This window comes from Oratosquilla oratoria, chromosome 4, assembly GCF_046742065.1.
Source record: "Oratosquilla oratoria isolate Oo_2021 chromosome 4, ASM4674206v1, whole genome shotgun sequence".
NCBI lineage: Eukaryota > Metazoa > Arthropoda > Malacostraca > Stomatopoda > Squillidae > Oratosquilla > Oratosquilla oratoria.
Window position 1 is genome coordinate 66,533,839 of NC_134780.1, and position 12,500 is coordinate 66,546,338.

Genomic DNA, 12,500 nt, shown 5'->3' on the forward strand with positions numbered 1-12,500 from the left:
AATTAGCCTACCCTCATTGGTTTCTGGATAAAGCCCTTAGTCAAGCCAGAGCAAGTTTTTTCAAACACCCTTCCACTAAGTTAAAGAAAGAGAGACAAAATCCCCTAGTCATCCCCTTCTCAGAGTCCATCAGTCAATTGTCCAAGTTTCTTCCCAAAGAGAAAGTAAATTTAATTCATAACTACCCTAATACTATTAATAAAAAAGTTGTTAATGTTCACCAGAGGTTGAAGGAAGAACATATCCCAGGTGTTTACTCCCTTCCATGTAAAGATTGTAACCTTTCATACATTGGCCAGACGGGAAGAGACCTACCGACAAGTTTAAATGAACACAAAAGGTCGATTAGATATGGCCAAATAAATTCAGCAGTGTTTCAACACGTTAATAAATTTAATCACCGGATGGACTGGGAGAAATCTGATCTCATTTATAAATCAGGGTGTGGGTTCAGAAGGAAAATGGTGGAATCAACATTAATTGATTATCTGCCCACGATGAATATTTCCAAGGGTCAATGGACCCCAGACATCATTTCAGGACTATTCATCACCAAAAATATTGTCAACAAGCTTCCTCCCCCTCCCCCTGACCCGACCTCGTGTCAGCCTCAGGTCAACTAGGGTTGGGGCAGTGATGTTCTTTATTTTCTCATGTTCCCTTTCTTTTGTAAGAGGTTGCTACTTAAGATAGCCTCCTCCCTGCCACTTTGCACTACTGAAGAGGATTGCAGGTAGCAATCGAAATATATAGTTCCGCTTACGCAACTTTTTCTTTCGTCCGACTGTGGTGTTAGTTGTGATTTATAAATGTGTTACTACATTTCTCACCTGTGATATATGCATATATATACATATATATATACATATTATATACATATTATATACATATTATATACATATATATACATATATATATATGCACATATATACATATATATATGTATATATATGCACATATATACATATACATATGCACATATATATGTATACATATATATATATATATATATATATACATATACATATGCACATATATATATACATATACATTTGTATATATATATACATATATATATACATATATATACATATATATATATATTTACATATGTATATATACATATATACATATACATATATATACATATACATATATATACATATACCTATATATACAGACATATAGATACATATACATATATATACATATATACCTACATATATATATACATACAGATATATATACATATACATATATATATACATACATATATATATACATATACATATATTATGGGAAAGGTGGAGGGGGAAACACGGGTCTTTATCTGATTATCGAGTTTATTCCTGACCGGTTTCGCTTACAATAGCTTCTTCAGAGGAGTGTTCTGGAATTCAAGAAAAGACCACCTCGCTTGCGCGGGATCGGGTTTTGTGGGAGGGGAAGAACGTCTGTTAGAAAATGAAAAGATAGTAGTGTATAAAAGAGGGCTATTGCCACCGGGCGAATCGCGAGCAATTAGGGGCTAGATTGTTGTCATGGCGTAGGAGGACTTGACCAGGAGCTTGGAGGGAAGCGCCCGACGCCGGAGGTTGGGATTACCAACGGGGTTACCAACGGGGTTAGGATCACCAACGAAAGTTGAGAAAATGGTAGGAGGCGTAGTAGTAGAGAAAGGGGGAAAAACGGAAAAAATCTTTAGTGGGAGGTAAACTGAAATGAGAAGATGTAGTATAAGAGAAAGTGAGAAAGGAAGCGAATTTTAGTCGAAGAAAAAGGAAGTGTATATGTTTGTGCGTGGGATGCGGCTATGTTCGTGAGAGGTGTGTGTGTGTAATTTACGGTTAGTGAGTAGATTTCACTTCCCGCGTTTAGAGGGCGTTCCTGATTAGCCCCAGGTAAGGCATGATTTTTGATCAACGAAATGTCACCGTGATGTTTTGTCCTTGTATATAATCCCCGCGTTACGTCTGAGCTGTCCTGGGGCGTCTTTCTATATTTGCATATTTCGCCGTATATTCTGTCCACTTAATACTTCCTACTTTTTGGTTTATGTTGGGTTTAGTGGCTATGTGTAATGCTTCAACCGTTTTTCTTCTTCTCTTTGTTAATCCTTTTCCATCACTTCTGATTGTAGCCAATCGGGCATATGACCTTCTTGCTCTATATGACCCACCATCGCGTTGGAAAGCCTGTGGTATTTTAAGTCTGCTTTGTGCTCTTTGATTCTGGTCATAAGCCCTCTGTGGGTCTCGCCGTAGTAAGATTTATCACATTATTATTAGTACTATTATTATTATTATCATATGTTATACCGATGCTGTTTGAGGTGTCATACTGGAACAGTTGAAACATCACACATGACTGCCGGACACAGCACGGGCCGGGAGATGGGAGAAATGGAGTGAAAGACGCCCAGGACAACTCAAACATAACACGGTGACAAAATATCACGATTACATTTATTTTCATATTTATTCTTATTATTATTGATTATGTATCGATGCTAATAATTATTATGTTGTATTATAATATGATATACCATGATATGTTTTGGTATATTATATTATATATTATAATTTATATTGTATATTGTATCATAGATCGTGTTGTGTTGTATTATTATTATATTACTATTATTGTATCATATTGTACCGGTGCTGTTTGACATGTACTGGAACCAGCCACCAACCACTCCACAAGGAGGGAACGTGGGCCTGACTCACTATATACACCGCCAACTTCGACCCAGAGTAACACTCCTCTGAAGAAGCTATTGTAAGCGAAACCGGTCAGGAATAAACTCGATAATCAGATAAAGACCCGTGTTTCCCCCTCCACCTTTCCCATAATTTGTCCCAATGTCTCTACATACATATATATATATATATATATACATATATATATACATATATATACACATACATATATATACATATATATACATATATATATATATACATATATATATATATACATATACATATATATATTTATATATACATATATATATATACATACATACATATGTATACGTTATATGAAAGTCTTGAACGAACTAGGAAGGAACAAGGAGTTAGTGATAACACAAGCTGACAAAGGGGGAGGAATAATTATTTTGGATAAGTCAGACTATGAGAACAAAATGATGGAATTATTAAGTGCTGGAACAACATATGAAGAGAAACATCACAGCTTGGAAGAAAAGACCAGAAAGTTCAGAAGTAGAGCTAGACAAATCTTAATTAAAAAAAAAAAAAAAAAAGGCAAGGAGTTGTTACATTTGTTGGAGGAGAATCCCTGCATACCCAGGATGCGAGGACTTCCGAAAATACATAAACCAGGTATCCCCATGAGGCCGATAACATCAGGCATAGGTAGTGCGCCCCACAGATTAGCCAAGAAACTTGCTAAGCCACTTTCAAATGCATTAGGTTCAATCAGTCAAGCTCATCTGAAGAACTCCACAGATTTAATAAATAGGTTAAATAACGTCGATTTCAAAGAAAAAGAAATGGCAAGCTTCGATGTAAAGGCCTTATTCACCTCCGTACCAAAAGAAGGAGCTATGGAAGCAGTAAAAGAGGCAGTAGACAAGATTAGTGAGAACGAACTACCAGTATCCAAGTCTGATTACATTAAGCTCATTTCATTGTGCGTCAGTTTTGATCCATTTACATTCAGGGACTGGCAATGGGCTCCCCGCTCAGTGCCGTAATGGCTTCTTTATTTATGGAATGGAAAGGGATGAATATATTAAAATAATGGGAAGAAACTCTACCTGGTACCGCTACGTTGACGATGTGATTTCCATTTATCCAAGAGGGACGAATTTAGAAAACAAACTACGAAGACTGAATAACGTGCATGAAAATATACAATTCACGATAGAAAAAGAAGAAGAAAAGAAATTACCATTTCTAGACACGATAATATGGAGGAATGATGAAGGTCCAAAGTTTACTGTATACAGAAAACCTACGAACAAAGATGATTACATACACTATCTCTCTGCACACAATGACAGGACAAAATCAGGCGTAATAATAGGATTCTCCTTGAGGGCATTAAGAATTTGCAGCCAGGAACATTTAGAAGAAGAGAATAAATACATTATGGATTCATTCATGAAACTGGGTTACCCAAGGGGATTAATATTAAAACTAAAACACAAAGCAAAAGGAATAATGAGACGAAAAAATGACAGGAGCGAAAATACGGACAGAGACAAGAAAATTTCTAGAACTTCCTAATTCAAAAACAGCCAACATTACCAAATACTTACAAAAAGCAGGAATGAACATTGCCGTCACTTCAGGACAGAAGATTAGAGACTTGGTCGGTCATAAAGGTGAGATCAGGACTGATCAGGTCAACAAAGAAAGCACAGTGTACAAAATTCCATGTGGTGATTGCCAACGAGCCTACTATGGAGAAACGAGTAAGGGGACTAAGGTAGGAATGGCAACTAAAAATGCCCACGTGTGCCAAACATCACAATCCCGGCATAATATCACTACGCTGGCCTCCGCTCACGGATTGTGATGTTTGGCACACGTGGGCATTTTTAGTAGTCCCATTGTGAGGTTACTTTATATAACTTTATCATAATTTTTCTTTTCTTTTATCGTTCAGAATTGGTTTTGTTTTGTGTATTGTTTTGTTTCGCTGCTGCTGAGTTAATTGTCATTTTGTTGGGTTTGACTTCATTTGCTTTTTGTCTCCCCCCCCTTTTCTTTTTCATTTTTATTTTATTTTTATTTTTATTTTCAGCGGACTTACTCTGTTATCAATTTCTGGGTGTCGTTTAGAGTTGGTTTTGTTCCATTTATTATGACATGTGTTAGGAGGTTTTTGTCAATTCTTTTCATTTGGGTGACGCTTTACACAAATTTGTAATTACCTTTTGTCATTCGGAATGGGTTTTGATTTTGTTCAACTTTGTACACTCCGGGGGGACCTGTCCCAGAGAACATCGGTACACTATTTAAATGAATCCTTTTGCTTACTATGTATAACCCTGAGGACGAACCCCGGACAGGGTTCGAAACGTCGGTAATAAATTCTGTTACTCTGAGTCCAGTGTTTCGAAATTTTTCCGATATCATGGCTCCTGGACTCCAGCTCTTTACGAACATATACATGTATGTATATATATGTATATATATATATATATATATATATATATATATATAGAGAGAGAGAGAGAGAGAGAGAGAGAAAGGAGAGAGAGAAGAGAGACATAGACAGAGCCAGAAAGAGAGACGTAGAGAGGGAGAGAGGGAGAAAAGGTTAGAGAGACAGAAACAGCGAGAAAGAAAGAGACACACACACACACACAAACACACGCACACACACCGGTCGAAGCGACAGAAAAGTTTGGAACTCCAGGAAAAAATTAAATTTCGTCGATCTCAACGAGGGAATACTTTTGTTGTATTAGTTGGGAAGGAGAAAGCTCGTGGTTCAGTGAGAAGGTGAAGAAAAAGGAGAAAGGGAGGGATTACTGATGAGAATGGAAGGAAATGAGGAAGGTAAAGTCGAAAATATCAGTAAAGGCACTAAAATTAGAAATATAGATATGAACAACACAATGGAAAGTGGAGATAATAACTTCCATGTATCTAATGAGGGAGGGGATGCCCACCTCCCCCGATTAATAAGTATAGAGGAAAAAATAGAGAAAATTATCGAAAACTGGGAGATTAGGTTCAGCTAAAAAGAACTGGACATAATGTAGAGACAGAATTGTAGAGACAAAATTGAAAGGTCTACTACCACCCAACACTATATGACCTGGTGCATATAATTATTGGATTAGAAACAGAGAGGTAAAACAAGGGGATGGAGTTATGTTCCCAAGAAGGATATAAATGTGAGGAATGTTACATATGGAAAGAATAGAGTAGAGATGATTATAATGGAAGTGGTGGACAAGGATGGGAAGAGCAGGAGGTTTGTAGTGAATTATGTGCCTCCTAAAACGGCTTCATGGGAGGATAGAAAACAGAAAAATATGTTAGAAGTCACAAGAATAACACTTAATAAGATAATGGAAGATGGAGAAAGAATAGTTATAGTGGGTGACTTTAATTGTAGAGAAATCTGCTGGGAAGAGATGACACTGAAATGTGGAGACGACCTATTGGGAAATGTACTACTTGATATAATTATAGATCATACAATGACGCAATGGATACAAGAGAATACTAGGTATGGAAATGAGGAAGAACCATCGGCAATGGCCCTAATAATCACACCACACCTCGAAATAGTGGACAAGATTGAATATAAGACAATAAGTAAAAGTGACCACATATTGGTTGAACAGGAACTAAATGAGGAAAAATGCACGGGAAAAACAATGTAAAAAGGGGAAGATTAATGTATGGATTTTTTTTTTTATGATATCAGATTTCTTTCAAAAAGAATACTGGGAAAAGATACACAAGGAGGAAACAACAGGAGAAGAGAAATGGAATATTTTGACAAAAATTTATAAAGGAGTGGAAAAGTATGTTCCAAGACAAAAACAAGAAAAAGTATATGTAAAGTGTTGCTACAATAAAAGATGTAGGGAGTTAAAAGACAAAAGGGATAAAGCTTGGATAAAATGATAGAAATACAAAAGGCCTGAAAATTGAAAATATATACTAGTTATAGAAATGAATATGTACAATTGTGCAGAGCGGAAAAGAGAAAATATGAAAAAGATGCCAAAGAAAAATGTAAAAATCAACTAAAACTATTTTACAGATTTGTAAACAACAAACTACGACAAGGAAGAGTTGAATACACTGAGGAAATAGAAATGGCAGAAATTATGAACAAGCATTTTAAATCGGTGTTTACGTGGGAGAACACACAACTTAGAAATATCGAGAGGGAGGAGAAAATCCCCCCCCCCCTATGAAAGGGATAGAAGTAACAAGGAATGAAATAATGAATCACCTGAGTAATCTCGATGTCAGAAAATCGCATGGACCAGATGAAATGGCAGACTGGATTTTGAGAGAATGCAAGAATGAAGTAAGAGACAAAATACATAGTCTAATAAGCAGTTCATTGAAAGAAGGAAAAGTTCCAGAAGATTGGAAAAGAGCAAACATAGTACCAATATATAAAGGGGGAAACAAGGAAGACCCTACTAACTATAGACTGGTCTCTCTTACAAGTACGGTAGCTAAAATTTGTGAAAGAATGATCAAAATTAGATGGGTAAGGCATTTGGAAAAAAAAAGTACTAAATCCAAGGCAATTTGGATTTAGACAAGGACGATCATGCGTCACAAACTTAATGTGTTTCTATTCAAGGCTAATAGATGTAATACAAGAAAGAAATGAATGGACTGATTGTGCATTTCTACACCTGAAAAAATTGATAAGGTGCCACATAAGAAATTGTTAAAGAAATTAGAAACTGCAGGAGGAATACAGGTCAAACTGCTTAAGTGGATGGAAGACTTCTTGCATGAAAAAAAATGAGAGTGGTGATAAGAGACAAACACTAATTGGAATGAAGTGATTAGTGTAGTTCTACAAAGAATAGTTCTGGCACGTATAATGTTCGCTATAAATTTATATATTAATGATATGGATGAGGAATTGAAAGTTATACGAGTTTCTTTGTGGACGATGCAAAATTGTTGAAAAAAGTGAACACTGTAGAGGATTGTGAGTCTCTGCAGAGTGATCTCAATAAAGTATGGGAATGGAGTAGGAAGTAGGAGATGAAATTCAATATTAAGAAGTGTAGTATAATGGAATTTGGAAGAAGCAAAAAAAAGAATAGTGGGATCATATAAATTGGGAGAGGAAGAAATTTTAAAAAAGTAGAAATGAGAAGGACCTGGAAGTCATTATTGTGAATAATATGTCCCCTGAGAAACACACACAAAAAAAAGAGAAACTTATAATTTAATAAGAACAATCAAAAAGGCATTTACATACCTTGACGAAGAAATAGTGAAGAAAATACTAGTCACTTTGATAAGACCAAGATTGGAGTATGCAGCGACGACGTGGTCGCCAAGTACAAAATATTGTATAACAAAACTTGAAAGAATACAAAGAGCAATTACGAAATTTGCACCAACACTCTCAGAACTATCATATAAAGAGAGACTAGCAAAACTTGAGCCACAGATATTAGAACATAGAAGAGGGAGAGGATACTTGATAAACATTTATAGATTCATGAAAAGCATAAAAGCTATTGATAGGGAGGATCTAAGGAAATGGGATAGTAAAGATCCATGAGGACACGGAAAGAAAATCAAGACAGTTGTAGAAGAGACCTGAAAAATAACAGCTTTCCCCATAGAATAATAGACGTTTGGAACAAGTTAGATGAAAATGTGATGTGTGCAAAAACGATATACGAATTTAAAAACAGTCTTGATAAAACGAGATATGAAAACAGAACTCCACGAGCATAGCTCCCCTTCCCGTAAAATACGAGGTAGATACACACACACGCGTACACGCAGACACACACACACACACACACACACACACACACACACACACACACACACACACACACACACACACACACACACACACACACAGAGAGAAGACAGGGAGATAGAGGGAGAGAAAGAGCGACAAAAAGACAGAGACAGAGACAAAGAGACAGAAACAGAGACAGAGACTGAGACAGACACTGAGACAAAGAAACAGACTGAGACAAAGAGACAGAGACTGAGACAAAGAGACAGACTGAGACAAAGAGACAGAGACTGAGACAAAGAGACAGAGACTGAGGCAAAGAGACAGAGACATAGAGACAGAGACATAGAGACAGAACCAATGAGACAGAACCAAAGAGAGACAAAGAGACAGACAAAGAGACAGACAAAGAGACAGAGACAAAGAGACAGAGACAAAGAGACAGAAACAAAGACAGAGACATAGGGACAGAGACAAAGAGACAGACAAAAAGAGAGAGACAGAGACAGAGACAGACAAAAAGAGAGAGACAGAGACAGAGACAGAGACAGAACCAAAGAGACAGACAGAGACAGAGACAAAGAGACAGAGACAAAGAGACAGAGACAAAGAGACAGAGACAAAGAGACAGACAAAGAGACAGACAAAGAGACAGAGACAAAGAGACAGAGACAAAGAGACAGAGACAAAGAGACAGAGACAAAGAGACAGAGACAAAGAGACAGAGACAAAGAGACAGAGACAAAGAGACAGAGACAAAGAGACAGAGACAAAGAGACAGAGACAAAGAGACAGAGACAAAGAGACAGAGACAAAGGGACAGAGACCATGAGACAGAGACAAAGAGACAGAGACACAGAGACAGAAACAAAACGACAGAGACAAAGAGACAGAGACACAGAGACAGAGACAAAGAGACAGAGACAAAGAGACAGAGACAAAGAGACAGAGACAAAGAGACAGAGACAAAGAGACAGAGACAAAGAGACAGAGACAAAGAGACAGAGACAAAGAGACAGAGACAAAGAGACAGAGACAAAGAGACAGAGACAAAGAGACAGAGACAAAGAGACAGAGACAAAAAGAGAGACAAAAAGAGACAGACACAAAGACAGAGACACAAAGATACAGAAAAAAACAGACAGAGACAAAGAGACAGGCAAAGAGACAGACAAAGAGACAAGCAAAGAGACAAAGAGACAGAGACAAAGAGACAGAGACAAAGAGACAGAGACAAAGAGACAGAGACAAAGAGACAGAGACAAAGAGACAGAGACAGACAGAGACAGAGACAGACAGAGACAAAGAGACAGAGACAGAGACAAGGAGACAAGGAGACAAAGAGATAGAGAGAGACAGAGATAAAGAGACAGAGACAAAGAGACAGAAACAGAGACAGAAACAAGGAGACAGAGACAAAGAGACAAAGACAGAAAAGAGACAGAGACAAAGAGACAGAAACAAAGAGACAGAAACAAAGAGACAGAAACAAAGAGACAGAAACAAAGAGACAGAAACAAAGAGACAGAGACAGAGAGACAGACAAAGAGAGACAGACAAAGAGACAGACAAAGAGACAGAGACAAAGAGACAGAGACAGAGAGACAGACAAAGAGACAGAGACAAAGAGACAGAGACAAAGAGACAGAGACAAAGAGACAGAGACAAAGAGACAGAGACAAAGAGACAGAGACAAAGAGACAGAGACAAAGAGACAGAGACAAAGAGACAGAGACAAAGAGACAGAGACAAAGAGACAGAGACAAAGAGACAGAGACAAAGAGCCAGAGACAAAGAGACAGAGACAAAGAGACAGAGACAAAGAGACAGAGACAAAGAGACAGAGACAAAGAGACAGAGACAAGGAGACAAAGAGATAGAGAGAGACAGAGATAAAGAGACAAAGACAAAGACAGAGACAAAGAGACAGAGACAAAGAGACAGAAACAAAGAGACAGAAACAAACAGACAGAGACAAAGAGACAGAGAAAAAGAGACAAAGAACAAGAGACAAAGAGAACCAAAGACAAAGAGAGAGACAAAGAGAAAGAGACAAAGCGAGACAGAAACAAAGAGAAAGAGAAAAAGACAAAGAGAGACAGAGACAGACAAAGAGACAGACAAAGAGACAGAGACAAAGACAAAGAGACAGAGACAAAGAGACATGGACAAAGAGACACAGACAAAGAAACACAAAGAGACACAGACAAAGAGACAGAGACAAAGAGACACAGACAAAGAGACAAAGACAGACACAGACAGAGAGACAAAGACAGAGAAAGACAAAGACAGAGAAAGACAAAGACAAAGACAAAGAGACAGAAAGACAAAGACAAAGAGACAGAGACAAAGAGACAAAGAGACAGAGACAAAGAGACAGAGACAAAGAGACAGAGACAAAGAGACAGAGACAAAGAGACAGAGACAAAGAGACAGAGACAAAGAGACAGAGACAAAGAGACAGAGACAAAGAGACAGAGACAAAGAGACAGAGACAAAGAGACAGAGACAAAGAGACAGAGACAAAGAGACAGAGACAAAGAGACAGAGACAAAGAGACAGAGACAAAGAGCCAGAGACAAAGAGCCAGAGACAAAGAGCCAGAGACAAAGAGACAGAGACAAAGAGACAGAGACAAAGAGACAGAGACAAAGAGACAGAGACAAAGAGACAGAGACAGACAGAGACAGAGACAGACAGAGACAAAGACAGAGACAAACAGAAAACAGAGGCAGAGAGACAGAGACAAAGAGACAGAGACAAAGAGACAGAGACAAACAGAAAACAGAGGCAGAGAGACAGAGACAAAGAGACAGAGACAAAGAGATAGAGACAAAGAGACAGAGACAAAGAGACAGAGACAAAGAGCCAGAGACAAAGAACCAGAGACAAAGAGACAGAGACAAAGAGACAGACAAAGAGACAGAGACAAAGAGACAGAGACAAGGGCAGAGATAGAGAGAGACAGGGATACAGAGGAAGAGACAAAGACAAAGACAGAGACAGAGACAGAGAGACAGAAACAAGGAGACAGAAACAAAACGACAGAGACAAAGAGACAGAGATAAAGAGACAGAGATAGAGACGGAGACAAAGAGACAGAGACAGACAGAAAAACAGGGACAAAAACAGAGACAAAGACAGAGATAGAGACAGAGACAAAGAGACAGAGACAAGAGACATACACAAAGAGACAAAGAGACAAAGAGACAGACAAGGAGACAGAGACAGACAAGGAGACAGAGACAAAGAGACATGGACAAAGAGACACACACAAACAAACACACAGAGAAACAGACAAAAAGACAGAGACAAAGAGACACAGATAAACAGAAACAGACAAAGACAGACAGACAGAGAGACAAAGACAAAGAAACACAAAGAGACAGCGACAGACAAAGAGAGAAGACAAAGAGACAGACGAAGAGACAGAGACAAAGACAAAGAGACAGAAACAGAGAGACAGAGACAGAGACAAAGAGACAGAGAGACAGAGACAAAGAGACAGAGACAAGAGACATAGACAAAGAGGCAAGAGACATAGACAAAGAGACAAAGAGACAGAGACAAAGAGATAGAGACAAAGAGACAGAGACAAAGAGACAGAGACAAAGAGACAGAGACAAAGAGACAGAGACAAAGAGACAGAGACAAAGAGACAGAGACAAAGAGACAGAGACAAAGAGACAGAGACAAAGAGACAGAGACAAGGAGACAAAGAGATAGAGAGAGACAGAGATAAAGAGACAAAGACAAAGACAGAGACAGAGACAAAGAGACAGAAACAAAGAGACAGAAACAAAGAGACAGAGACAAAGAGACAGAGAAAAAGACAGACAAAGAGACAGAGACAAAGAGACAGAGACAAAGAGACAGAGACAAAGAGACAGAAACAAAGAGACAGAGACAAAGAGACAGAGACAGAGAGACAGACAATGAGACAGACAAAGAGACAGACAAAGAGACAGAGACAAAGACAAAGAGACAAAGACAAAGAGACAGAGACAAAGAGACATGGACAAAGAGACACAGACAAAGAAACACAA